General features: G+C 34.7%; 1 protein-coding gene across 5 annotated transcripts in view; it reads left to right on the top strand.

The window, feature by feature from the left end:
- PRDM5 (PR/SET domain 5) overlaps nucleotides 1–12,908 on the top strand; it is a 206,874-nt gene that overhangs the window by 112,382 nt on the left and 81,584 nt on the right. The gene's annotated exons all lie outside the window — the stretch shown is intronic.

The following is a 12,908-nucleotide window of genomic DNA, read 5'->3' on the forward strand; positions in this document are numbered from 1 at the left end:
TTTGTCTGATATTGAGTATAGCCATACCAGCTTTCTTTTCATTTCCATTTGCATGTGATACATTTTTCTGTCACTTCACTTTTAATCTGTGTGTGTCCTTCTGAAGTGAGACTCTTACAGGAAACATATAGCTAAGTCTTTTTTTTTTATTCATTCAGCCACTGTATATCTTTTGATTTTAGAATTTAGTCCATTTACATGTAAAGTAATCATTGAAAATTGTGGACTTATTCCCATTTTGTTACCTTTTCTCTGGATGTTTTCACAGTTTTCTTGTTATTTTCTTTTTCCCTCTTACCTTCTGTTTTTGTTTTTGTTTTAATATTTATTTATTTTTGAGAGAGAGAGAGAGAGAGAGAACGAGAGAGAACGAGCATGAGAGACGGAGGAGCAGAGAGAGAGGGAGGTACAGAATCTGATGCAGGCTCCAGACTCTGAGCTGTCAGCATAGAGCTCAAGGCTGGGCTCTAACCTACAAATTGTAAGATCATGACCTGAGCCAAAGTCAGATGCTTAACTGGCTATGCAGGTGCCCCATTTATCTTCTGTTTTGATAACTTCTTTAGTGTTATGTTATGTTTAGATTCATTTTTCATTTTCCTTTGTGTATTTGCTATGATATATTACTTTTGGTTACTTTGAAATAGTTCACATATATCACCCTATGTGTATAACAATTTATTTTAAATTGATAGCCACTTAAATTTGAACACATTCCAAAACTACATTTTTATTCCCCTCTCCCACATTTCGTTTTTGATGTCACATTTCACATCTTTTATTTTATGTATCCCTTAATTATTTAATCTTAATTACTTTTGACCCTTCATACTAGCTTTATAAATGATTACTCCACTATTTTCACTATATATTTACCTTTTTCAGAGAGAGTTTCACTTTAATATGTTTTCTTGTTATTAATTAGTGCCTTTTCTTTTCAGCTTAAAGAAGTCCCTTTAATATTTCTTTTAAGACTGGTTTAGTGGTGATGAACTTATTTAATTTTGTTTATCTGGGAAACTTGTCTCTCCTTCTGTTCTGAATGATAACTTTGCCAGTAGAGTATTCTTGGTTGGAAGGTTTCTCCCTTCAGCACTTTGAATACTTCATGCCACTCCCTTTATCACCTGGAAAGTTTCTGCTGAAAATTTTGCTGATAGCTTTATGGGATTTCCTTTACATATAACACATTATTTTTCTGTTGCTGTTTTTAAGATTCTCTCTTTAACTTTTGACATTTTAATTAGAATGTGTGTTGGTGTGGATATCTTTTGAACTTAGTGGACTTCCTAGACCTACATGTTTGTTTCCTTTCCCAGATGAGCAAAATTTTCAGTCATTTCTTTGAAATGTTTTGTCATTTTCTTTTTCCTTTTTTTTTTTTTCCTGCTCTGTCAGGGTGAGTTCCATTATTTACATCTTCTAGCTTGCTAATCTGTTCTTCTGCTTCATCCAATCTGCTGTTGAGCCCCTCTTGTGTATTTTTCAGTTCAGTTATTATGTTTTTAAGTTCTATGGCTTCTGTTTGGTACTTTCTTATATTTTTCTATTTCCTTTGTAAAGTTTTTATCTATTCTTCTGAGTTCAGTGAGCAGCTTTATAATCATTACCTTGTTTTCATTTTTTATTTTGCTTTGTGTCTTTTTTTTTTTTTTTTTTGAGTCTGGCTAAAAGTTTATCAATTCTGTTAATTTGTTCAAAGAACTAGCTCCTGGTTTCATTGATCTGTTCTATTGCTTTTTTAATTCTTTATTTTATTTCTTTCTCCTCCAATATTTATTATTTTCTTCCTTTTACTGACTTCGGGCTTTGCTTGTTCTTTTTCTAGCTCCTTTAGGTGTAAGATTAGTTAGTTTATTTGGGATTTTTCTTGCTTCCTGAGATAGGCCTGTATTACTATAACTCGTGGGCCCAGAAGTGGGATCCCCCCCAGTCATGAATTCCCCTCCTGCCCAGACACTCAAGAAGTGTTCTCTGTGTAGATTGTGTGTGCTGCCTGACTGTGGTGGGCTGCTGCTGAAGCTTGGGGCTCAGAATGCTTGCCCTGCTTGTTGTGGCACTACTTATTCATTGATATTGGTTGATATATTTTAGCATGCTGTTAAATATATATATATATACATATATATATATATATACACACATATATATACATATATGTATATGTATATGCATATATATATATATATGCAAATAAATATATGTATATATATGATATCTTTTAAAATAACTTGTTACTTTTTTTTCTCTTGGACTATTCCATTGGAGCTATAGTTACTTCAGCATTTATTGAGACTTCAAAGATTCATTCTTTCTCTTTTAAATCATCTAAGAAGTTATGATATCATTTCAGCTTTAGCCTAAACGGAAAAAAAGTTAGATTTACCAAAGAATAAAAAGAGTTGATTGATAGTGTCCCAAATCATCTCTGCCTAATTTCTTGCTGACTGCCTTTAGGTTTTACTCAAGCATTAAATGATCAGGGGCAGGATCACATTCATTACTGCTGCTTTGGAATTACATGACTATAAAAAATTATCTGGCTAGTTTCCTGCTCAGTCTCTGGAACTCTCTTGCTCCATTCTTTGATGAAACTGATCTACCCACATTTACGAGTTTTTCAGTTTGGCTTATGTTATATGCCATATGGGAATTTAGCACAGGATCTTTGCACCATCTCTTATACAGTCAGCCATAAATCATATTAAAGTAATAATGATGTCTTGGGTAGGATAGAAACAATGATGCCTGTAATTTCTAAAGTGGAAAGCACATTCAATCCTTCTGCTATATGTGCTTCTTACTGTTAGATCCTAGCATTTGTTATGGTTAAGTGAAAAAGTCTGAAATATTCTCCAAGAGTTATGTGAAAAAGCAATAAACTTTTTCTTCCATTATTCATTAATAGCCAGTTAAGAAACTGAAAAATAAGGATATGCAAGGAAATTAGAAAAAAAAAACATTTGAGTCAAACTGATCTTCATCCTATAGCATGACCAAAGATTATTATTTTAAATAAATTATTTTTTGGTTTCTTTGGTTATGTAACTTATTCATTTTTATTATACTGACTTCATTCACTTGGGGTCAATTCTTCTCTTATCGTTTGGATTTGCTTGAAAAGGAAATATTATCTTTCAGTGTGATTATGGCAATGACAAACTGTGAAGGGGTGATTTCTATTTCTAAAACTTAATTAGTTGTTTTTATCATTTTGCCAATTATATAGTCTCAGTAGGTCAAAATTGGTTATTCCTGTCCCTAATCCATTCTGACAATTATTTGGCGTGATTACTTGTTGAATTTTTTGAATCTACTTAATTATTGTTTATCTGGATCTAACTATATCTCTAAATAACAACTGGACAGACATTTCAGAACTAGAGGTGGCAGAAGCTAGTCAGTTAGTCTTCACCCTCCGTTTTGTTCCTTATCAAATTTATTGCGGAGCAAAACCAAGATAAGGAATATAGGGCTTCCCTCCTCCTGCTGTAGACAGGACGTCTAGATGGACTCAGTCACCTGGATCAGGAAGCTGACACTATGTGCTTGATGATGGAAATGAATACAGGGAGGTTTTGTCCTGATGAAGTTGTAAACAAGCTTCTGGGGACAGAGGTATGTCTAGTAAAATAAAAGACCTTTTCCTGACCCTTTGCATATCTTTCCAGAGATGAACTTTCAAGCCTATGAAGAACTCTGGCCCCCACACTGACCCTTTCTTTATCCTTTCAGAGATGAACTTTTGAGCCTCTGAACAACTCTGGTCCTACTGTCTCTTGGGATAATTCCATGAGGCCGCCTATACTAATATCTCATCCAGGGATTTCCAAACTCTGGGCCGTGGCCAGTTTTTATATCTTAAAATCAATTTATTGGGTCAAGAATAGCCATTAAAAATATGATTGAAAATATAAGGGTAAGGGCCATTTAATGAAATAATACATATGTATTTGTGCATATGTGTATGTGTGTTGAGTTTCAGTATAAAAAGTATTTTTTTGGTCGTGGTCTGTTTGACAGATATTGCAGACCAGACTTTGCTCATTTAAAATTTTATTAAAGCTATTTTAAAGGAAAGAATAAATCTCTTCCTAAATAGATCATGAATTAGATTCTAAAACTATATATGGTGTAAGTTTTGCACCATATATATAATATACATATTATATTATATATATTATATTATTATATATATTATATTGCTGTATATTGCTATATATATAATATATAGAATATATTATATTCTATATATTCAGAGATTTTTTATTATATATTATATATATTATATATAATAAAAAAAATCTCTGAAAATCTCTAAGAAGTGTGTCACATTATAGACTGAACAAATCACTCCATAATTTAATCACAGTTGCTTTTTCCTTCAACTTTGTACCAGGTTTCTCTTCTTCAGGTGTGCTGTAGGTGAAGTAGTGGGTGGTTCATTTACGGTGCTGTGTTGTACAAAATTACCTATTTTTGTGTTCTAGAAGCACATTCACAATGATGAGATGAGCACAATGAGACGCATGCAGGAATTGAACCTGACAGAGGGAAACAAGAGATAGAGGTTTGTCTGAAGCTTATTCAGCTAATGGCAAATCACATATCCTATTTAAATTATTTTTCTGAAGTTGATGATGAGATGTCACTATATAATTTCTTTTTGTAATATTTATTTATTTTAAGCAAGCGGGGGAGGGGCACTGAGAGGGAGACAGAGGATCCGAAGCGGGCTCTGTACTGACAAGTCTCATAGCAGTGAGCCCAATGTGGGGCTGGAACTCACAAACCGCAAGATCATGACTTGAGGCAGAATTACTCAACCGACTGAGCCTCCCAGGTGCCCTGACACTATATAATCTCTAACAAAACCACTTGATTTTCCAGATTATAGTTTAAGGTTTGAAGATAGATGCTGTACTCATAGCACTTATTGAACACATTGTTCTTTGAATGTGGCACATGTTTTCTGAATAAATAAAATCCATGAAGATATTATCCCAAATGTAGAAGATTTAATGTGCTTAAATCGTAGTTGTAATATGAGAATTGGTTTTTAAAAAAATGTATATTTGCAGTACATTTTGCCACATTTGCAGGGTTGCTTTTCTGAACATTCTTCCTTTCTTGACTTACGAGGGTATTAGCAGTCTAGTAACACACTGAGAAATCTTTATTATATTCATTCTGTACTAACTGAGTTTACCCAGTCTGAGCTACCTAAGTACTCTTTAAACCCTTAATTTGAACTGTTGTCATTCTGAACCCTTCTCTGGCTCTGAAGTAAATGATTGACTTGGAGTTCATTTATTATCAAATCAGTGGTTTCCCCCTTTATGCTCAGAGTTTAATAGAAAAACCTCCCTCCCAGCTTTATTCTACTCCCTCTACCCTCCCCATCCCCAGATGTTAACATAGGAGCCATCAGCTAAAGATTGCCCTTTAGAGCTTCCTTCACCCCTGCTCCTTTGGCCACAGGGCCTTGCCTCCCAAACCTCTAGCCTCTGACTCTTGTCTCTGCCTTAAAGCTTCAGACTCATGCTTACTTCCTGAGCTCACCCTGGGATATCAGCTTTGCTCCCTGCTCTGCTCTTGACCAGCCCAGCCCAACCCAGTCCAGGGATTTGAACTTCCTTCCCTTGACCTGCCCAATAAAGTGCATATCTCTGACTCTCTTAAAACCACAAAATAGGAAATATTGAAAGAGAGGAAGGTGACATTTTTTAAATGTTTATTTATTTTGAGAGAGAGACAGAGAGAGAGAGAGAGAGAGAGAGAGTACATGAGCAAGCGGGGAGGCGGGGTGCAGAGAGAAGAGAGAAAGAATTCCACGCAGGCTCTGTGCTGCTCCCAGTACAGATCCCAATGCAGGGCTTGATTCCATGATCTGTGAGATCATGACTTGACCCGAAATCAAGAGTCGGACGCTTAACTGACTGAGCCACTCAAGTGCCCGTTTTTTAATTTGATTAAAAATTTTTGCCCTTTTGGGGCTCCTGGGTGGCTCAGGTCATAATCTCGCAGTTCGTGAGTTCGAGCTCCGCGTCCGGCTCTGTGCTGGCAACTCAGAGCCTGGAGCCTGCTTCAGATTCTGTGTTCCCCTCTCTCTCCACCCCACTGCTGCTTGTGCTCTCTCTCTGTCTTTCAAAAATGAATAAACATTAAAAAATTTTTTAAAAAATCTCTGCTCTTTTTGTGTAGTAGATATCTTAAGAAAATAAAACCTTAAAATCATATATGGATGCATGAGTAATCAGTTATGCAACTTAGGTTATAATCCTTGACAGCACCTACCTTCTCCAATCCCCCACAATTCTAGTTCTCTCCCCAGTGGATACTTTTTAGGGCTTTCTCAAGTATGTTAAAGACTGCACACATTATTTGTACAACTTATTTGTTAATTATGACCACATCTTCTACTATATTCAAAGGCTAGTGATCCTAATAATTGGACGATATTTTTTACACTGAGTAAAATACAATTTTTATTCTCAGTATAATGCCTTTGACATACTTTGACATACTATTATGGGTTGGAGTAGGGAAGATTAGAAATGAGAAGGTGAGAGTTGTTTGTGTTTGGGTGGCAGGATTGGAAAGATGGGGCTTAGGAACTGGGAAAGGTGACCATTGGCTGGGGAAGAGATTCCCACGTGTTAGGTCAGATGGGAATTTTTCAGGTGAAGTGCATACCAGCCATCTCCTTCATCTCCCTAATCAAATCTTTAGCAACTTCCACATTTCCCACTGATGATTTTCTGTAAGATGTTCTTTGGGTGAAGCTTGGAGAAAAGCACAAGGTTTTAGCTACCCATCTGGGAGATAAGTATATTTAAATGTAAATGGTTTTATGACATAAGATATCATTCTGGAACTTACTTCTTTGGTCTAACTTTATGACTTGGATAGTTTTTCACATGTGTTCATATACACCTCATTTTTTGTAACCATTCCTGTTTTGAAGAATACTTCAGTTAACATCCTTTTACATTAAACTGTATGATTATGCCAATAGTATTGTCTAAAATGGATCTTAATTATGAAATTTATGGCTCAAATAGTAAGTTTTCTTTAAGTTTTGATTGCTCTTGCCCAACTGCCTTCAGAAAAAGCTCTACTTTCACCCAGTAGTGATTCAAGTGTCCTTTTGTCTGTACCATCAACATTTGATTTCGTCAGTCTTTTTTTTTTTTTTTTTCAGTCTGAGACTTGAAGAGTGATATTTCATTGCATTTAAGCAATGGTTAGTGAAATTGTGTTCTTTTTATAAACTTATGTCCCATTTACATTACTTTTGAGAGATGCTTGTACGTACTCTTTATCCACTTTTCTATTGGACTGTTTGGCTGTTTTCTCATTGGTTTCTGGGAACTCTGTAGATATTACAGATACTAATCCTTCACTAGTTGTCTTTCTACTATTTGTCCCCATATATCAACTTGCATCTTTTGAATAAAGAAGTTTTACCTTTTTATGTTTTGAAGTATGACACGGATTATGAGTTTTATGGCTTCTGAGTATACACAGCTTCTGAGTTTTAGGACTTACTTAGAAAACTTTGTTATTCCAACACTGTGCAACATTTATCTATGCCTGTAAAAGTTATATTAGCTTCTTTTTGTTAGTATTTTAATCAATGAAGAATTTGTTTTGAGGTATGCAGTGAGATCCTGATTTATGATCACTCCTATCAATCATACTGTTGAATGCCTCTCATGTAAAACTATGTTTGCATGTCACTCTTTTTCATTTAATCTCTGTTGTCTTGCAGTATTGTAGTACTTTAATAATTGTACTTTATAGTGTGTTTTAATATCTATTGAACAAAAGCTCATTTTAGTTTTTCTTTTACATAATTCTTTTACATGGTGTTTTGGGAAGATTAATGTTACCAAGCAGATTTCTTTACACTGCTTCCCTTTCATCTTCTTGGAGATCAATATCATATATTAAAAAACAGTTCCTCTTCACAGAAAGTCTTCGTATATACATTTGTTTTTGTGGATGATTTGGACTTCTTCCCCTCCTTGGTAGAAAGAACAGCAAACAAAAACATAGCTCATTTTCCTGTATAATTACACATTAATTCTCTACTACTGCTAAATTTCATGTTTTAAAAGCTGTTATTTAGTCATAGCATGGATATCCTTTCTTTATAATTTTCACTTTTACTCTGCCTGAAATCCTACCAATTTCCATTGACTTATTTCCCAGTCCAAAGGACATATTAGAAGATTAAGTGAAGGAGGAGTTACCAACAAAACAAAACAAAACAAAACAAAACAAAACAAAACAAAACAAAACAGGTTAACGATAGCTGGAAGATGTGGTGATAGCTTGTTACAGCAAAAGAAGACAAAAACTTTGAAAAGTAAACTCTGTGACTTTTAGAGCAGAGTATACAGAGAGCAAGAAGTATGCCTATATGAACCTTCAATGCAGAGGGTAATGAATTTTGAATGATGTCAATAATCTTAGAGGATGGGTAATACAAATTTGGAAGCTAAACTAAATGAAAAAAGAAAGTTATATTTTTGAAAAATAGATACTCTTCTCATAGAACAATTTGTACCACAAATCAAAACCACAATGAAATACCACTTTATACCTATCAGAATGGCTAATATCAAAAAGGTAAGAAATAACAAGTGTTGGTGAAGATGTGGAGAAAAGGGAACCCTTGTGCACTGTTGATGGGAATGTAAAGTGGTGCAACCACTGTGGAAAACAGTATGGAGGTTTTCAAAACTTAAAAATGGAAATATCATATGATTCAGTAATTCTACTACTATTTACCCGAAGAATACAAAAGCACTAATTTGAAAAGATGTATGTATCCTTCTGTTTATTACAGATTATTTACAATAGCCCAAGGTAAGGAAGCAATCCAAGTGTCCACTGATAGATGAATAGGTAAAGAAGATGAGGTATATACATACAATGGAATATTACTGAGCTCTAAAAAAGAATAAGATCTTTCCATTTGCAACAACATGGATGGACCTAGAAGGTATAATGCTAAGGGAAAGAAGTCAGGCAGAAAGACAAATACCATATGATTTCACTTACATGCAGCATCTGAAAAACAAAACAAGTGAACAATTTGTATTATACCAGCAAATTCCGTAAACCTGAATCAATGAAAACTAAAAATTTGCAAATGAGAACTATATATTATAATTAAACTATGATAAAGTGTAGTCTTTTCAGCAGAAAATAGGTTTTGAACCTAATATCCCATCTTGAATGTTTTATATTTAAAATTAGAAACTGACCCCAAACTCTGATCTTTTGAGTTTAGTTTGCATCTGTATTATGTTGAAAAATAAAGTTTTTATGATGTTTCGTGAGAATATGTCCTCTGGTGATGTTGACACTTAGATAATTGGATGGTGGCTTAAACTCATACACAGCACGTGCACACACACACACACACACACGCAAACATTTTTCTGTCTGTGTATCTATCTATCTATCTCTCTATCTTGTCTAGCCAAGTATTTTGAATCCCATTATTTTCTTATTACCTATTAGTTTTTATCCTATTATTGTTATTATCCTATAATCTGTTAATTTCTAGGGACTTACATTTTAAGAAAACTATTTCTTATTCAACAACTGGTATTAATTTTTAGAGAGCGTAATTTTTTATAGGATTAGAATTGGTCCATTATTGTTTATTTGTCCGTTGGTAGTTTAGGTATCTGCACTTGTTTATTTTTAGATGGCCCATAAAGTTCAATGCAGAATTACCAATTTATTTAGCCATCTTGCACAGCAAACAAGTTATTCAGTAGAGAAGCTGGTATAGTTGCTATGAGTTGTTCCATACGAGTTACAAAAATTAGGATGCCTATTTCTATTCAGAAAATTCTGCTTTACAATTCTTGTGATGTGTCTGAAAGCCATATTTTCATGAGTGAAACTACAAGTGTCTGTTATCTTGACAGTTTGTGAGGGGACATGGTTGCTGTTTCCATATATTCAAAGGGCTTTGTTGTGGAAGGGAGAGTAAATTTGTTCTGTATGGCTATAGGCTAGCTGTAATAAATGGTGGACATTGTAGAGGCAGAACTTTTAAATTAATGGTCACATCAGCTAGCCTGAAGGGTCATATGTTTGAAGCAGTATTTGTTAGAAGCATCCTTGGATAGAAATATGAGATACCATGTTTTAGCAGTACTGTAGGGGGGAGAACTCCCTGAGAGTGAGTCTGAATTGCTGCCCTCCAGGGAGGACTTCTGCAAGTCTATGATTATTCCCTCTTTCAACAAATTCCCTTTGCCCTGATCAGGGTATAAACATAAGGCATCGGTGGTTGGCTCCATGGGGTAGCCATGAGGTTATGGCTTTGTACTAATGGAATTGTGGCGTTCAAGCAGTGAAAAGGTTGGGCTTAGCCACAAAAGGCTATACTTCTGTAAGAACATAACCTCAATTTTATAATCTTAACTTATCTGTGTGAAATGAGCTACTTTTTCCTGTGCTGAGCCAATTTCTTTGATATCTCTCTAGTTTCCATTCATTTTTGTGAGGAGGAGGCCCTTTAAGGAATCCAGTTATAAAGCTGACAGTAAAAATTTAATCCACAGACCTTGTAAACAGCCAGATGACACACATTTTATGCAGCTTTAGGTTTATTATATGGCCCAGTGGGATAGTAATATGCTTATGATATGCAGACTTGAGACTTCAATAACAAAACCCTTTTTTTTAGAAAAAAGAATAGTTCCAACACATATATCTCAGGAATATTTTCTCCAAATTTATTTTATCTCTAGTTATTTCCTCTGAATTTTATGATCATTTTCTTGCTTTGCACATGACCCAAAGAAGAAATACCATTTCCAATAATACCATTACTACAGAGCAATATATATTGGTGATAGTCAGTTACAATTTTTAATTGTGAATGGACCCGATGAAAATTTTATTCTGTTCCCATGAAATTAATTTTTCATTTGAGTAGCTAGAAATGTGCTAATTTGGTGATTATTGTATAAAAATTATGTTAAAAACCTGAAGCATTTTTGAGACATTAGGTGCTATAAATAGTGCAATGCATTTTCTTAACGTATTTTCTCCATCTGTAACAATAATCAGACTTGGTGCATAAAAGTGTATTTTGTAATACTAGTTCATGGACTAGTTCATTTATTGTATCAGCAGATACTGGTGTCATCGGTGACTTGGCATTTAAGTGGGGGAATATTCTACAGCTGAAAGATAATACAATTAATAAGTCAGTGAAAAGTTTGACACCCTTTAGAGATGAAAAATTGAAGGACAAGACACCGTTTAAGAAGCTTGATTTTATTTAGCACTTGTAAAGTATTTTATGTCTTGGAGACAGAGGTTGTCTATTCACAACAGGCAAGCATTTCACTGCCGCCTTACTTAAATGAGTTTGAATGCATGGGTTCTCTGCTGAGACTTTGACAAGTCATGCCGTAACAACTCAGCTGGTGGTATCGAAATCTTTTTGACAGAAATATTTGTTCACCTGGCTATGCACTAACAGCTTACTGCTTAAAATAGTTCTTGACTTCAGGCCATATTTAGATGTTGGGGCTTTGGTTTGGTTAATATAGGTATAAGGCATTATGCTGTCCCATTATTTCATAATCAAGTCACTAAATCCTGTCCACACACATGTTGTTTTGTCCTAGATTTAGAAAAAGAGAGAGAATTGCTTTGGGTGGAATGCCATATTTTTGGAAGAGTAAAGCAACCCTTTGTTCCAATATGTATGCTCTAAAAACAAAGGAGTTTCTTTTTGTAACAATATTATTTACTCTTTGTAGAAAATTAAAATATCAAAGAAAGGTATAAAGAAGACAACAAAAACTCTGTCAAATACCACTCTCTACTATGAGAACCCTCCTCAGTATTTTGTAGGACATTTTCTACCCCCCATTCTACATGTGCGTGTATTCGCAATGTATGATATTCTATGTATAATGTTTTGCATTGTGCTTTTGAAATCAAAATATGTTACGGGGGGTTTCCATATCAAAATAAACATATAATAGCCACACAGAATTAGTTGACCAAATGTCAGTGGCCATTTAGGAGGCTTTTTAAAAAGTTTTTGTTTATGTAAAAATTTGTCATATATTTCTGGAAAGGCAGTTGGTTAGTCAGAGTACGTGCATTTGCCGTTTTGGTAAATAGCGCCACATTGCCACTCAGAAAATTGATATTTCCAGTTACAAGACATGAGGGCGCTTGTTCTTACCTTTTAGTCAACAACGAATAATATCCATTTTCTTCACCTTTGCCAATCTGATATACTACAGATGATGTTTTTTGTTAATTTTTATTCTCTCATTGTATTCATGAGGCTTTAAATATTAACACTATATAACCTGACATCCCCAAATTTTATACACTATAATCCAGACTTGAAATATTCCACTTTCTACTAGACATCTTTTAATAGTCCTTTGAACTCACCCCAAACTGAACCTCTTATCTTTAACCCAAACTTGTTTCTTGGCTTGCTGTCTCACGTATTAGTTAATGACTGATTCATCCTACCATTGCTTTGGTCACAATCTTGGAGGCACATTTGATTCTTCTTTTCTGTGTCCCATGCTTCCAATCCAAGTCTTTCCACAAAACCTGTTAACTTTTATAATACATCCAGAAGCCTACTGCTTCTCTTTACATTGGTGGCTACCACCATGACATAGGTCTTAATTATTTCCTGCTTGGTTGATTGCTCTTTCTTCTCTGGTTTCTCTGCTTTTCCTTGTCCTCCTATATATCCCCTTCTCAACACAGCCACCTTAGCATCCTATTAAATGTCAGGTGAATCATGCCACTCATCTGCTCAAAACTCATTTGAGATTTTTTTCTCTCTCTCAGTAAAAGACAAAACTCCTGCAGTGGCCAACCAGGCC

Source organism: Panthera pardus, unplaced genomic scaffold (assembly GCF_024362965.1).
Source record: "Panthera pardus isolate Hobbes unplaced genomic scaffold, ASM2436296v1 HiC_scaffold_13, whole genome shotgun sequence".
NCBI lineage: Eukaryota > Metazoa > Chordata > Mammalia > Carnivora > Felidae > Panthera > Panthera pardus.